Genomic DNA, 17,233 nt, shown 5'->3' with positions numbered 1-17,233 from the left:
ATTAATTAGCTCCCCTGTGGAGCAGCTCACGAGCAATATTGCCATTTTGGAGATAGAATGATTGAGTTGCAAAGGCAAGGAATGTTGAATTATTCATCTTTTCAATAAATATGCATCAAGCAGCCACTCCATGTGTGGCTCTGGGCTGAGAGTTGTGGGGGCATAAACTCAAATAAAGTCTTTCCTCTCAAGGAACTTTTAGTCTAGTAGGGGAGGTGGACTTGTCAACAGCTAGCTCCAATACAAGTCAAAATATAAGGCCCATATAAGACGGAAAAACATGAAAAGGAAGAGGAAGCTATGAGATAGGGCTGGGAAGAAAGTTAAACTGCAGAGGCCATGAAAACCATGCTAAGGAATTTGGTCTTCACTATGTGAAGTCATCTTTAAAATTTTTTGAAAGATATGTGGAAATTATTATGAATTCACTTAAATACCTAGTCCTCCAATTCTTTGTTTTTCTTTTTTATTAAATAGTAAACCTATTTCTCCCACCCCACAACCCCTGACTCTGGCAGCCACCAATCTGTTCTCTGTATCTATGAGCCCAGTTTTTTTCTTTAGATTCCACAAATGAGTGAAATCATACAGTATATGTTGTTCTCTATCTGACTTATTTCACTTAGCATAATGCCCTCCTAGCCCATCTGTGTTGTCATAAATGGTAAGATCTCCTTTCTTTGATAGATGAATAATATTCCATTGTACATACATATACACCACATTTTCTTTATCCATTCTTCTGTCTATGGAGAATTAGGTTGTTTCCATGTCTTGGCTATTGTAAGTAATGTGATGAACATGGTGGTGCAGATATCTTTTCAAGATAGTGATTTCATTTTCTTTAAATAAATACCCAGAAGTGAAATTGCTAGTTCATATAGTAATTCTATTTTTAATTTTTTGAGGAACCTCCATACTGTTCTCCATAGTGGCTACACCAACTTACATTCCCAGCTAGTCCTCCAACTCTTTAGGAAATGAACTCAATAAATAGAAGAAAAATTGATCCATTTGCTTAAATCATTCAAGTGACTAGCTAGTTCACTAGTTTACTTTGCCTGGTGAGTTCAGGATTAAAATCAATAATATCATATAAAGACTGGATTGTTTATATAATGGGCAATGCTTAGCTGTTTAGGTTTTCATTACTCAGGAAAGGTCTAATTCCTATTGGGGCTCTCTTTGTGAACCCAACTGCCATGAAGGGAGGAAACCTATGAGAAACTGTGGAGAGAGGCACACGGAGATGCCCAAGTGGAAAGAAGCTGAAGTCCCCAGCCCTCAGCTCCTGTTGAACTCCAAAAGACAGCATAGCCCACCAGTTAAGTGCGTGAGCCGTTTGGGAAGTGAATCCCCCAGTCTGAGTCCAGTGGCTCTAAGCTGACAGTGAGTGGGCCAAAAGGTAGCCTTCTTCCCTGAACCTTGTCCACATTCCAGATTCAGGCTAGTAAAAGATTGTTGTCATTTTGAGCCAAGAAGTTCTAGGGTAGTTTGTTATTAAGAAGAGTTAACTAGGCCATCTTCCACAAAGAATTCATAATAGTAACATCTTTTTGCCTTGATTACATTCACTCATTAAACAGCAGGGTTTTAGGTGCCCCAACTATTCAGATTTCAGAAACTCAACGCAGGGACTCAGAAAAATGCATTTCTATTTCTGTAGAGAGTTTCAAACGGAGAACGCAATTCAAAATTCAAGGAATTTCCTTCACATGCAAAATTACTGAAACATTGATTTTAAAAGAGTGCACTCCTATTTCTAAGAAATGTTAAACCGAAAACACCAGTAAATGATATTTGCCTCTATATTTCTGTAACATTTGTAATGTACACAGAGAAGTCTCACAAAAGCTTCACCTGTAACCTAGAGGGGCCACGACTATAGAGGAAAAGGTCGTTGAATGACATGGCTCTTCAGTGCTGGGCTTTCTTCTCTAATTCACTAATCAAAAGTTACAAATATAGCTTCTGATACCTCCTCTCTCTTCTTCTTGTTTTATTGGTTCTCAAGACGAGGCAGAGGCAGCAGCCAATCAGCTCTTTCTATTAAACAGCATATTTTGCTGAGCTGGACTTGACTCCTGGTTGCTACAAAACAAATCTAAGTTGATATCAGAGGTGACAAACTCCATGCCCTGTCATTTACCCTTTTTACAGCACGGGCGACACCAATAGTCAGCAAGTCTTGTTGATGATTATGTGAATCAACTAGAGCAGAAAGCATCCAAGTCTAGAGATTTCCCGCGTCAATAGTTAGAAAGGATTTGTTTTCATTAAAGAAAACTAAATTAAAAACAAATTCCACTGCTTTTGACTACTAGATACATTTCGAAAAAGAAACCCATAATCCCAGTATTAACAGAGATAAATGCTGGAGTGCATATTACTCTAGATGTGAGTATAAATACACATATATTCAACAAAAGTGTATTATACCTTAAACTCACCTTTATGCTTTCAACGATTGTCAAAAGGAAAACATACTGACATTTTACTTGTACTAGGCACTGGACTAAGTGCTTCATAAATACTATTTCATTTAAAGCGCAACGACATTATGAGGTAAGTAACATCAAACCAATCAGTTGAGATATTGGAGGTCAGGAGCACAGCTAGCAAGTAGAAATGTCTGACTCCGAACTTAGATCTGTCAACTCCAGATTTTAACTTTTACTATTCTATCTCTTATCTTTTGCATCTGATTTTTTCCACTAAAATTATATTATAATCATCAGTAATGACAATATTCACTTACAATTAAGAGTTTAATGTCGGACTAGTATTCCATTTAGAGCTTTTCAAAATATTTCACTATTCCTCTCCTGTTAGACATTTGATTTTGGTTTTGTTTTCAATTTTGCACTGGTGTAAACAATACTGCAAAGAATATGGTTGTAGATAAATCTTGATGTACATCCCTAGTTATTTCCTGTGGATAAATTTCTAGTAGTAGAGTTGTTGGAATAATGGCATGCAAAAATTTTATGCTTTTAATAGTAATGCCAAATTTCACTTCAGAAAAATAATACCAAATTATATAGCTGGCATCTATGTGTACCTGTGTCTGGGTCCTAAAACCTCATTTAGAAAACAAAAACAAAAGAAATAAATAAGCAAAACTTCAAACCTTTCCATATCCTTTCCAATCATCTCAGAAATAGAAGATCTCTTAGAGTCATTTTTTCTAATCTCCTACACATTATGGACCTTTTTCATAGTGCATCCCTGATCTGGGGTGTCCATCCTATAACTCATAGAAAGTGAGGAGAGAAAATAAAGAACAATTTTAAACATCTCTAACCTACAAAGCATATTTCTTACCTCTCAGCAATGAAATACTGCTCAAATTGTTGTAAAATGCATCCAGAAAAAGAGACCCTCATTGGAAATGAGGAAAGCTTGGCAGACTTTCAACATACTGACATAGGTCACGAAATGACAAAGATTTTTTGGCCATTCTTCACCTGGAATGGGTTTGCTCCAGGTAGTGGCAGCTGAATACATATCTCTTGCTCTATGCAGTTGGGCAACAGCTGGGTTTGCTTTACCTTTGGGAATTCAACAAACAGAGGTGGGGTGATCAGTGGGAGAAGAAGATTGTCTAGAAACAAAAAGGAATTAAATAGTTTTACCTTTCTAGGTCAAAGAGGCTCTGAGTGTAACTGTATGTGTCCTCTCCTCCCCCCAAACTCTTAATAATTTCATCACTTGAGTCCTTTTAATTCCAGAGACACTCAGATTTAGCTGTGTTTGAAGGAGAAAATGACCTTCAACTGGTTAAGCTTTCCTTGAGTACCTATCAGATACAAAACAATGTGGGATGTTGCAGTGGAAACCAAAGGAAACAAAAAAGGTAATACTCACAGGTGAGTGAAGCAATAGAAATCTATAAAAAATCTAATATATAGGTAAGTTCTGCAAGTGATTGGCAAATACAACTGTGAGAGGGGAAAGATTAATTTCCCCTGGGGTGAGGGATGAGGAGTGGGGGTGGAAAAGGGCTAAAAAAAAAGAAGGTAGTATTTGTGGAGGCTGGAAAGGCCAGTTCCTTGGCCCAAACTGGAGTTTGTGTGTTTGTTTTGGGGCACCTGATAAATAATTTAAATCGTGAAATAAGAACATTACTAAAACCAATAATGTGCTTTAATCTTAAAATACACACATACACGCACACTTTCTTGAGGGGCATATAGACTTCATTTCGGCTGCACATTCCAAGTCATCCCTGGAAGGGGAAGGAAAAATTGAATTCTCCTAACACTTTCTTCTGCTTTGGGAAACTGGGCTGGCTTGGGGGTAGGGATCAGGGCCACGACTCAGCTCTAAAACTTTGGGCTTGAGGAACTGCAGAAGATCGTTCTGAGATCTGACCACGGAGCCTTCACGGGGATATCCTACCTTATTCATCCTTCCCCAAAATAGCCTAGTGAAGTACTTGGCATTCAGGAGGCAACCATTTGTCGAATGGATTTTAAGCATCCGCCTTTTTCCCCAATAGAGGACAACCAACCCATCAACACGTTATGCCGCTTCTGCCAGCTTAATTCAGCTCCTATCTCAGTAGTTAGAAAACCGAGAGAAAGAATGGGCCATAGCATCCTGAGAGTGGAGCTATGCAAGGGGGTGTGAGGAAGGAAGGCGAGGGCGGCTGAGGGAGCTAATACTCCCACCTCAGCTCATCTCCTCCAGCAGCAAAGGCTCAGCTCCTGCCCTCTCTCTCCATTCCGGACCCCCTACCCGGGACGCGAGAGGGCAGCGCCGGCGAGGCGGCGGCAGGACTCTGTCACGTTCCTTCCCTGCTGCTCTAGTCCCCAGGCTCCTCGCCCCTCCTCCCTTATCCCCAGCCCGGGTTTGGAGGCGACTCTCCTCTAGTAACTGAGCCGACTGCATCGGGGCGAGCTGCGCTTCGCCTCCCTCGCGTCTTTGTCTCCTCCTCCTTGGAGGCTCCAGGGCCCGGCGCAGGGTCTGCAGCGGCCGCCGCAGCAGCGGGAGGCAAGCCGTGCCCTGCACGGCCGCCCGGGGCCGCACCCTCGCTCGGTGGAGGCGCCGGAGGACGCCAGCCGAGCCACGCACAGCCCGCGTCCCGCGCTCCAGCTGCCGCGCACCAACGCCGCCGCTGCGGCCGGGGAACGAGCCCGGCCGGCCGGCCCGGTACGGGGTGGCAGCCGGGCTAGCAGCCGGGTTGAGATAGCGGCAGCTGCAGCTCCGGTAGCGCGCACACCCCCAGGCATACGCACCCGACGCCTCCTCCCTGCGCCACGAGGATGGAGCAGTCTCCCCGGCCCAGAACTGGCGCAAGGTAAGGTGCAGCTGCCTGTTGCTTTTCGCAAAGCGCGGTATCGTCCCTCTGCCGGGGTGCCTAGGCTGTCCTTCCCGGAACAAGTAGAAGAGAACTATGACTCCAGTTCTGGGCCATGTTCAAACCCCCTGCTCCTCTTGGCGCAGACCCGTGGAGAGACCCCTCCTGGTTAGGGGGAGTTGACCCTCTTTGCTAGCGTGCAGCCGGCTGCCGTGCAGTAATAGTCTGCAAACTTTTATGCCCCCCCTCCCCGCGCGGTGCTCACCCCTTGCGGTGCGAGTTGCACGGCTAGGTCTCGCGTGCGCCCCTCCCCCCACCCCTTGCCGTATGCATCTGCCCATTTCTCTCCGTGTGTTCTTGCCAGTCGACTTTTCACTCCCTGCAGCTCCCGCTAGAGAGGCGAGGGTTTGGGACCCAGCGGTACTCATCCTGCCTGTAGGGGCTGGGCAGGAGGCGATACGGTGAAATAGGAGATGTGGGATGTTGGGGAAGGCTGCGGCCATCCCTGGGGCTCTGTCCAGCGCGGCGGGAGTCGGTCCATCCTTGCCTATGCCAAGCCCAACTCGGTAATGAAACCCCTGGAGTGGCTTGCGGCTGTGCGCCGTGGGAACGGCAAGTGCAGATCCGGGGGGGTGAAGTAAGTGGTTTGAGAAAGAAAAGGTTGCTGGTGGGGTGGGGGAGGAAGCTGAGGATCGGGGATAGATCTGGTTGTGGGGAGACCAAAAGGCTTTTCTAAAGTGGGCCAGGGGCCAGCCCTAAGCGGTCATCTGACGAGGAGGAAAGGGGATTTGAGTCCTGAGGGCGCTGGCTCCGGTGTGTAAATACAGATGGGGGAGGGGCTGGGCACCTGGGGAGGCGCAGAGAGATAGAATGGAGCCCTGGAATGCCAGGGCCCGGGGGGACTTGGGAAGGCAGGCTCAGGGTGCCTGGAATGGGGCGATCTCCCTCTCCAGGAGAAACAAACCTCCTGGCGAGATTCTGAATGCGTTGGCGTCTTGGGCGGTGACTGAGTGGTCAGATCATGGATCAGGGATGCTTTTCCTGGCTCTAAGAGGACCGTAGTCCCCTCCTTTCTCAGGCTCCTGCTTTTACACCCTTCCACCTCCGCAGCTGGGTACACAGACCCACGCCCACCTTCCCTGCCGGGTGCTCCGGAGTCACGGATGTTTCCACAGCCGCAGGATGGGAAGGGGATTCCTGGCCCCCCAGTGGGAGGTGTATGTGCGGGGTAGGGGGGAGTCCCCAGCGCTTGGCGAGTAGACGGGGGTCCGAACGGGTTGGAGGAGAGCTCTGGGGCGCAGGCTGCAGTGGGAGCCACCCCTCCGCCTCCAGCCCCTCCGCAAATCGCACCTGGGCGGAGCAAGAGAGTGGGGGAGCCCCATGCTGCGCCCGGGAGGTTCCGGAGCGCAGAGGTGGAGGGCGTGCAGGGAAACGCAGGGCGAGGGGGTGGTTGGGAATCGGGTGAGTGGAGACCTGGCTCCCAGACTCGGGGCCCCAGGCGGAGGTGGGTCTGCCCACCTAGCAGCTCCTAGGTAGATACTTCTGGTTGTTCCAGACGCTTTGGCGGACGCTGGAAGGCAAGACTCTTTCCTCATTTGCACCCCAGCAATCTCGAATGGAAAACCACTTGCGGGAGGGGGCCTAGACTGCTGTTTCGAAGAAGGGGCAGCCCCCAGGCTCTATTTATCCTGGTGGAGAACACACTGGGCTGCCAAAGGCCTGGAAGCACCCCATTTGACCCTTCTCTCTGAGGAGGTGCACGCCCCTTTCCAAGCGGTGCCTTTGGCTGAGAGTCCGGTTCTCGGTTCCTACTGGCCTCATAGAGAAAGAAGAATTTGGAGGTTGATTGGGTCTGGAGCCGCGTAAAACCCTCTGGTCCTCCCTATTCAGACCTCCCACGTGCAGCTTTTAGGGGCACAGGCGTCTTTGCAGTTGCCCTGTAGAAGTCTCCTGTTCTCCCGTGCCTACTGGGAGAAAGCAGAGCTCAGCGCAGTCCCCTTTTCTGGGCCCCCAGCCTTGACTAGACTCTTCCGGAAGAGACGTCGACTCACCAGGGCTCCGAGGAATCCTGAGGTCGGTCCCTCCCATCCCGGGGTACCCCTGGGGCAGCGAGCTCCCTGTCTCCCCGCGGCGAGCTTCAAAGCCACAAGGAGCGGGAACGGGGATTCCCTCCGCGCAGGCTCCGGGTGCAGCTCCTGAGCACAAAGGCCACACCCTCACAGACCAGGCGTCGCTGGGATAGAGCGTTGGCTTCTGCCGAATTACCTGGACACCTGAGGTAGGATCCCAGAACTAAGTCCCTCGCTCTGCAAGATTTAGCTTCCGACACCCCAGGGCCCGGTTCTTTCTGGATGCTTGTCACCTGGATTTGTGCTCAGGTCACTTCCCTTGGCATAGAAACAGGTTGGAACATGTCCCTTGGGAACTCTTGAAGGAAGTCGTCAAATCCACACCAAGGTGGTTTTTTCAGGTTGTGGAGCTGTTCTGGGGAGACGGATAGCAATAATAATCAGCGCCAGCGTTGATGGGAGCTCTTCCTCTGTGCCAGGCACTAGTCTAGATATTTTATGTACACTGTTTTAGTTTCAATCCTCACAACAACCCTGGAAGATAAAGTTATTTTTGCATTTCATTGGTAAGGAAACTAAGCCATGGAGAAATTGTCATTTGCTATTTGTCATCCAACTAGCAAGTGGTGGGGCTGGTTAGTCTTGTGGGTGAAGAACCCTGGTTGTGCCCCATGCTCCCAGCCCTATTTGGTACCAAAGACCCTTTGTCCACAAGGAAGCATGGGTGAGGCCTCCAACCCTTTACTCCAAACCCTTGGGGCATACTGTGGGTGCCAGTCCTTGCCTGTGAGCCCCTGTGGCTGTAGCACTGAGGAGACAGATGGTGCATATCGTCCCCCTCAGAGCCTATTGGTGTGCACCTTGGTAGAATGGGATCGTGGGACTGGAAGTAGATTTAGGGAATTGGCTGCTGGCATTGGACTTCTTTTCTGAACCTTGTGGTAGACATTCCCCTTTTTAATGTGAGGAGAAAGAGAAGGAGAGGTCCAAATGCGAGCAGAGATTTGCTCTGTGGTCCTAGGCTATAGAAACTGTATTCTGCAAATGAGTCCCTTTCTAGTGATTGAATCATAGAATGTGAGAGCTCAAGAGATCTCAGATAGCGTCCCTCCCAATTCAGAGGCAGAGGGGAGATTCAGTGATGCACTCAAGGCCACTCAGTGTGGTCGTAGCATAATTAGTACCAGTACTCCTGTCTTCTGACCCTTGGTCAAAATAAACTATGTTTATGCATAAATAGATTATGTTCACTGCTGCGGTTTTTCAGCATCTTAAAATTAATTCGTGAAAAATTAATTAATTAGGGAGAGGCTTGCTTGTTGAAAAATAGACCGTTTTGCTAATTTTTCATATATGCCTCAATCAGCATAACCAAAAAAGTCACTATCATATGATGGACAAACCACCACAAGTGTACCTCTTTTGCAAAAAATTTCAGTAGGATATTTATAATCCTTCAAATCAACAAAAATTAACTAACCATGCAACACTTTGGATGATTTTAAATAAAACTGAATGGATTTTCAACCATTTTAGCAAAGTCCTCGTGTCAAGTTGAGTAGCCCTATCCTGCCCCACTTCTAAGCATTTGTGAAAATAAGAGAAAATGTAGTAACTCAGAGGGAAAAATCTTTTTGAATACAATGAAATGATTTGGCATTATTTCTTTTGGGTTTCTGACGCTTTGGATAAACTTTAGGGTCATGTAGACCTGAGGGAAAACAGTATCTTTCTAGCGGATACACTTGGGGCTCAGAAAGGGGAAAAATAATTCTTTGCCACTTTCTGATGCACTGAGCCCCTGTAAGAAAGGAGGCTTTCTCCAGCAGCTTAGGGATTCCATATACCTCTAGGCATTCTTGTAGGACAGCATTCTGGTTTCTAAGAACACCCCATGTCTTTTTTCGTAGCTATGGTACCAGGATGTCCACCCCTTGGAGATAAAACAACAAAATGCCAGCTGGAGTAAACGGAGAAGGGGAGTGGAAAGAGGCTGTTTCTCAGAATCACATTGAGGGGAATAGTTACAGGAGGATGGTGGAAACTTGGTGCCTTTTATGTCACCTGGAACAGTTTCCATCCCTGAGGCTGGGAGGGGCCAGGCTAGGAGCATCAGGCAGTAACTGGGCATGGAGAAGGAAAAGGTGAGGTTGAGGGAAGAGTGCTGTCAAGGAGGCTTGGGGATGGCGAGAGATGGAGATGAGGTTTGGCTGGTAAAGGGCTTTGGTGTGATGGAAATGGCTATGGAGAGTGTGCACTAAGAGATGCTCTTCTTCCCCCTTCTCCTCCTTCCCACCACTTAGTCTACCATCTGTGTTGGGATAACTGATCTGAATCCCAGCATCCTCAGTTATCTCAAGAGAAACATTCACTTTCTAAAGAATTAATTAGAAATGAATATTGTTTTTATGTAAGTATGGGAAAATATGCGCAGCTGCCCTGCTCTTGAGAGAGAACTATTAAAAATCAGATCATCCCAGAAGGGTATAACCTGAAGGTAGGGACGTTGGTTTAGCTGGATTACAGCAATGTTAGAGAAAAAAGATGTAACGCTGAAATCAGATATGATGACATTCAAAAGAAGTGGTCTGTCCTTTAGGAACCACAGGAAGAAGAATTCATTTGCCCCTGGGCAGACATCTTGGTTCCCAATTCCTAGCTTTTTCAGAGGTGATAGTGGGGTTAGCTGCTGTATCCTCATCCTATTTATGTGGTCCATATCCCTTCTATTCATTTTACTCCTGTCTGGTGTAGTGTTAAAGGGCCCATACAACACTTGTACTGGGACAATTCTTTTCAGCATGAATTTATATTAAATCATAAAAATATGAGTGTTGATAGAATAACAATTAGTATTAAGCAACACGTTCTGGGAAACAGGTTATAAAAAATGAGACCTTTTTGTTCAGAACACAATGAATAAATATATTTATGGAATACATAATGTGAATTAAAATTCTCAGTTTGGGTTAGATATTTAAAAATAAAAAATAATCAAGAACAGAGCATTTGAACTTGACCTATTTTTAGTAACAAGAGAAGTCAAATAATAAGATTCTGGGGAGTCTGAAGAAGACATTGGCAGGGGGAACAAATGGGTAAATAGAGCCTGAGAAACTTTACCCTCATGGATTTTATTTTAAATAAATATGCAATATCTTGTCTGTATTTAGATTTGAATAATCTATAAGATTAATAAATTTAGTATTTTATCTGCAGATTGTGACATTGATGAGCTTTATTCTACAAGTGGTTGAGAACCATGATGGAAGCTCTTATATCTAACGTACAAATATTTATCTGCATATGCTTTATGAAAACTTAGTGAATTAGCACATCACGACATGACATATCAAATGGCCATTTTAAATGAGAATGAAGTCTGCAATCTTCTCAGAAGCTAACAGGCTTGGAATATACTATTTTCCCAAATAGGATAAGTTAACAGTAAGGGCAGTATAATTCATTTAAAATAAATAAATGAATAAATATTGAAAAAGAATCACCCTGATGAAAACAGATTTTTTTTTTCTTTACGAGGATAAATGAACAGATCAGGACAGTTTATAAAATTTGTTTTGTCCTAAGGCTCATTTTATCCGAGGCTCTGAGCTGCTCTTTATGTGGGCAGTTGTGCAGTGCAAGTGTCACTCCACTTGCAGTTTTTCAAAAAGGATTTGTCCCTTGTATTAGAAGAAAAATGGAAACAAACATAAAAAATGAAATATTGTGACTCATTCTCAAACGTGGAGTAATACTCGACACACCAAAGTATGTTTTCAAATGCAGATTAGTTTCTTTTTTTTTTCCTCTTTCTTTTGTTTATTTCTTCTCTTTTTTTCCTTTCTTTCTTCCTTTCTTTTTTAGATCATTGAAAGAATTTTCAGTCTGCAGGTAAGAATTAAGTAACTTGCTGGGAGAGACGGCTGTTTCAGGACCAATATTTCTCCCGGTGAGGGCAGGGAGGAGATAAAGAACACTTGTGTATCTGTCCAAAGCTAAAGCACAAAGGTCATGAAGTTCATTGGCTTTTCTTTAGTCTTCTAACCTCAGTTCTGATTTAGAAAAGCAATCCTTGGATAGGCCTGCTTGCAGAGGGCTCACCCTGTTAGCAGTGACTAAGCAGTATACTCTCCCTTGGCTACACTGGGAATTTATGCGCTGAGAAAAATCCCGGCCCAGTCTGCCGACCTTCCCTAGACATCTGGTCATCAGGGATTATCAAGCAGGAACATTCTCCATCCTTTCTACAAATTATATTTAAGCTTGGATTTGCAAAGTTAGGTATCCTCCTGCCACAGAATGTTTCATAGTCATTTATTAGGCTGGTCAGTCTGTTTTTCAGTTGCTTCTTAGAATCACTTCCTATAAACAAAATTAATACCCTTCCCTAATAGAAGATACAGTGTAGACTCTTGATGCCCAAACTATCTGCTGCAAAACCCATGAAGGTGGGATGGCTGATAGCCAGCCAGGTCAGGAGGACCAAGAGAGAGGCAACATAGAAGCAGCAGAGGGTGGGGGTAGGAGAGAAATGGAGGTGGATAAAATAGACAGGCCATAAGGGAAAACAAACACCCAAAGGAAGAGAACCCAGTGACACCATGGGAAGACTAAAAAGATATTTGGTAGTAAGACAAAACTGAAGGATAAGGAAAAAAAGGCGTAAAAAAAAGAGACGATAAAGAATGCTAGTGGGTATAATAAAGCCCTGAAGAAGAGGTGTATGAGGAAGAATAATGTACTTAAATAATTCCTCATGATCCGGATAACTCAAAGGCAGGCTAGCTCCTCAGCCAGAGGGCATGGTCTGTCTCGCATTCCCCTGTGCCTTGTTAATGTGGCTTCTCCATCACCAGGCTCTTAATTTGATCTATGCCCAGTGCCCTTTGGCAGTCTGACAAGCTTAGGGACCCCAGAATGATGTGTTTAAATGCATAAAATGCAGTATCTAAGATTATAACAGAAATTTTATTGAGATGGTTATATATAATACATAAACCATTGTGACCTACTAATGTATGCATAACAAAATCTAATGGTGGGACTAATGGCTTCCCTCATCTTGAAGAAGAGATGAGCATAAGTGCTGCTGTGAGCTCACCGCAGCAATTGTATTATGATGTTAAGACACCTGATTTATATTGGTGACAAAATCGCTGGTACTGCTACCGCATTTGAGCTTTGTGGCCTGCATTCATAATATAATAGAATGCTAAATTGTAGTTCAATGTGAGTAAACAAATTTGTGACTTTTTTTCCATTCAAGTTCATGGATCCCTAGACTTCTATTGATAGAGGCCTTGGAGGTCTGTGACCCCGAGAATCCCAGACTAGGGTGATCATCTAATTTATTATCTACCACTGGAATACATAGGTGTGAATTGGGACAGCCTGGGAAAATTGTAACATAGGGTTCTCTTAGCTGCTATTACCTCTCTGGGATCTCTCTCCCTAGAGCAGTTTTGACTTTTCTGGACCAAGGAATTCACTTTATCTGCCCTATTCCTAGGGATCGTGGTTGTGGATACTGATGGGCATTGGGAAGTAGAGAAGAACTTTAGCTAAAAGAAGCTCCCATGTCAGCGCCACAGCCAGGCTATGGAATGCCTTTGTAAGAATTGGAAAATGGGTTTCCTTGGAGCAGCAGCAGCCTCTGGCTCCTGGCTGGGTGAACATTGGCCTGCGTTACAGTTCCCAATGGCCGTCTTGGCAAGATGCCCTGTAGCCTTGGCCAATTTTACCTGAAGTGAGGTTGAATTATCAGACTACATTGCATTTTAGCCGGAAGTTTCAACTTCCCCTCCGACAGTTTTTTTTCAAAACAGAGCTGCCACAATGGCTTTTAAAGTTTCACTTCCTCTCCCTGCCCACTTCCTAGTTGTCAGGAAATGGCCTCAGTACAGGTAGGTGGATGGAGACCCATGGGAAAAGGCCAGGATCTGAAGAATTCTTAAACTGGATAATAAGGCCTTGAGTGATGGAGAGGAGACTGTAGTCATGGAATGTTTCCTAAGTAGACGGCTCATATTGTCCTTTGTTGGGGGAGGATGTCAGAATGTCCCGGCTCCTGGAGATCACCATGCTTCTGTCTGTTGTAACTGGTGAAGTGGAACCTCCTTAGTGGAAGAAAAAGCTCTCCTAAGAAAACCTTTGACTTTGCAAGAGGCGACAATATATCAGAAAACACCCTCTTTATGTGCATGTAGACTATTTGGCTGGGAACCTAGCAACCTGGTTCTAGTTCCAGCTTTGGCCCTAACCAGTTCAGTGGCTTTGGGCTGGTTAAGTTGACTGCCCTCTGCTCTGCTTCCCCAATAAGAGGATGAGTGGAGACTGAATGGTTTCTAAAGCCCATTCCAGCTCTATAGTCTATAATGTCGAGGATGTGTCTTGTTTTAGTCATACTCCATATGATGGCTTCCCTATTTAAGCTGGTTCAAGCTCACTTCTTTGCTTAGGCCTTCCAGCCCTTACATGCCACAGATCCAACAATGATGGATGAACACTCTACAGTCCTGAGGGTCTGTGACACCTGGAACACTTCTGGGAGCCTAGAATAAGGGGATGGAAGGGAAGAATAGTTGACAGCTAAAGGGATAGAGTAGGAAGGGAGTGGAACAATTGATAACTTTCCTTGCAGCAATAGTTGTCACTCAGGAAAGATGTAGGAAGATGAAAAAGAGGATCGTCATATTTTGACTCTGTGCCCATCTTGTGTCTGATTCTTTGTAACCATATGGTAATGTCAGTCCCTGCTAAAAACTTGTAAATTACTCCTTGTTGCATCGAGGAGGATTACATCCTTAGTACGGTTTAATAGGTCCTTCATCACCTGGTCCTGCCTGTCTGTTCATCTGTCATTTTCCTTGGCATATCGCACTCCCTGGTGTGATAGAGCTGGTTGTTAGTCCTGGTTAGTGCTGCCAATTGTTCACATTTCTTCTCTCCAACTCTGCGTTCGGTGATATCGTGTTGGTAGCTTGAAATCACCTATGGTGGGAGTATTTATACCACAGAAACTGACAGACACCACAGGGCTTTTTCCCCAGAGTGTGTTGTTATAATTCACCAGCTGGCACCCCTGCCCCTGCCCCACCAAAAGACTCGCAGTTCCTGCCACAGAAAGTGCTCTTTCACATGTCTCTCTGTTTGCTATTCCCTGTTCCTGACAGTTCATCTGTCCTTACTCGTTCCCTCTATCTTTCCCTTCTTCTCTCTTTCCCTTCCTTCTAACTGTCCACCCCTCTACCTATCCACCCATCTATCCAGAGGTAGCCAGACTCAGTTCTAATTCCTCTTCTGCCACTTAATAGCTGAATGAGTGACTGGGAAAATGTCCTAACCTTTACTTTGCCTCAGTCTTCTCTAAGTAAAATGGGTATAATAATAGGTAGTTGTGAGGCTTAAATGAGTTAACATGATAAGATGTTTTGAAGAGTGTCAGGCATATGATAAGTACTATTTAAGTCCTAGCATTGATCACATTATTGATTGCTTACTGTGTGCCCAGCAATGAGTATACACATGTGAGAAGAAGTTCAACAAAACAAGCACAAGAAAATGTTCAAGAGCCTTGAACAAAGCCTGGTTAGTTCTTCCAGGTGAATCGGAATTCTTCCCTGGAGCCAGAGGCATTCGAACTGAATCCTGAAAGATTGATTGCATATATTCACCAAACCGGCAAGACAGATAGAGGCACCCCCAGACGAGGGAAGTCACGTGAGCACAGGAACAGAAGAGGGAGCAACGTCCCTGTTAGGGTTTTGTGCAGCTGAGCATGAGACAATGGAGGGAGAGGGGGTCTTTGATCATATGTGGGTTATGGCAAGATCCACGGGGAAGTGAGCTCACAGTCTCCTCTTAGCTTTGCCTCTGTTGCCTGCACTAGTACAGGTCTGAGCTTTGGATTTTCCAAAAAAAGTGAGAAATTCATATTTTTATGCAAAAGCTCCTAATATATAATGTAGAACTAATTCAATTAAAAACAAAACAATAAACAAAACAAAACCCATCCAAAGGCTGTCTTCAGCCTCCCGCAAGAAGAGTGGCCCTTCAGGTTCCCTAGCTTGTGTAAAGATAAGATCTGCAATTGAAATTCCCAATTTTGGATATGATTGTGCCATTAGCTATGTGACCACAGGTGAAAGTCCCTGAAGCTCTCTGAGCCCTGATTTTCCACCCAATGGCTATCAGATTTCTTGTCCTACATACTCTGCTTTGAGGAGCCTTTCGGACTGTGGAGATAAAAAGTCCTTGCAAAGAACCAGACGTGTGCTAGAATTATTCCCAGGCCCTACATGCTGTGGCAGAGCCGTATACGCAGTACAGCCCAAGCCTGATTGAAGTCACCCGAAGATACCTGAACGTCCTCACCTGCCTTTTTAAGTTTAATGATAGGTGGGAGAAGAGAAATGTAGGAGTATTTTGTTCCTCTTCACTCTGTTAAAAACATCACTGGGAGCCTGACATTCCATTTTGGAAGTCTGTGTGTCAGAGATCCAGCTAAGAGTTATTGATTGCTTCTGCATGGACTCAGGATCAAGGGGAAATGTGCATCTAGCCTCTGTGGGGTGTGTGTTGAGTGCTTCTCGGAGGTGGGGAAGAACTCAGAGAAGAAGTCAGCCGACTAGGTATTAGTCCAGGTCATGTCAAAATCTGCAGTTGCATTTCTGTAATTTCCCCTCTTTTGATCCCTTTCTATTCCAGGTTGGCTTTGATTTTGCAGGCTTTTAAGGAAATGATCAAACCTTAGAAGAGTTGAATTATTTCTAGGTGAGGGGCTGAGCTGGGGGATGTTGGCTTTCATGCAGCAGAAAGTGGATATTCACCCAGCTTCATCAGGTCTGCTTAAAAGCATCTGTAATTGCTTATTATGATACATTGAATCTTGATGTTATTCCGATTTTGTGTTATCTTTATTCGTTTTGTTGTATTGTCTGGCTGAACTTGATCATGAGAAGCTTCAAAGATGCAGACAGGCCTTGAAGTAAGGATACCTGACTCAGAAAAGCACATCAGTTATGGACTTTGGCCCCACCGAAGAGATCTTACATCTCTGCTTCAGGAGCTGCCCTGAGCCTCAGAGTCCATTTCACTCTCCTCTGAGCCCCAAGACACCTGGGCCCTCAGGACTGACGTGTTGGATGCTGTTGTAGCTCTCATCCCCTGTTGACATTTAGGGCCCTGTCCCCCCTAACCACTATAGGAGCCGAACCCCAGAGGAGCCAAGGTCCCACTCTTCTGAGATGGATTTGAAACACTTAAATCTATCGAATTAACATTATAGGTGAACTAGCACATTGGATATTTAGGAGGTGTTGAAGCCCTAACCCTGACGTGTTGGTGTTTAGAGATGGGACCTTTGGGAGGTAGTTAGGTTTAGATGAGATTTTGAGGGTGGGGCCCTCATGGTGGGATTAGTGCCCTTACAAGAAGAGACACCAGAGAGCTTGCTTCCTCTCTTTCCACTCATACACATGGAAAGGCCATGAGAGGATGCAGCAGGAACATGGCCATCTGCAACCCAAGGAGAGAGCTCCTACCAGACATTGACCATGCTGGCACGTTGATCTTGGACTTCTAGTTTCCAGAACTGTGAGAAATAAATTTCTGTTCCACCCTGTCTATGGTATTTTGTTATGGCAGCCTGAGCTGACTAGTATAGGAGGTTGCTATAGATTAGCCTGGGCATCGAGACACCTTGTGAAACACCTCTTTGAGCAAAGATGTGCCTGTTTTTATACTTCTGTTTCTGATGTTCACCAATAGCCTGGCACATTGTAGGCACTCAGTAACTACTTGTTGAATGAATAAGTGAACTCTAATAAATGGAGTGAAAAACATCCAGTTTATAAACAAA

General features: G+C 44.9%; 1 non-coding gene across 1 annotated transcript; it reads left to right on the top strand.

Annotated features, from left to right (window-relative positions):
- The first annotated feature begins 6,750 nt into the window (after positions 1-6,750).
- LOC103561243 (uncharacterized) lies at positions 6,751-16,998 on the top strand. The gene is made up of 3 exons (XR_011527535.1): positions 6,751-7,580; positions 11,239-11,265; positions 16,335-16,998. It is a non-coding gene; the product is annotated as an uncharacterized protein (transcript).
- The last annotated feature ends 235 nt before the right edge of the window (positions 16,999-17,233 follow it).

This window comes from Equus przewalskii, chromosome 15 (assembly GCF_037783145.1).
Source record: "Equus przewalskii isolate Varuska chromosome 15, EquPr2, whole genome shotgun sequence".
Classification (NCBI taxonomy): Eukaryota; Metazoa; Chordata; class Mammalia; order Perissodactyla; family Equidae; genus Equus; species Equus przewalskii.
This window is presented reverse-complemented; position numbering and strand designations above follow the sequence as displayed.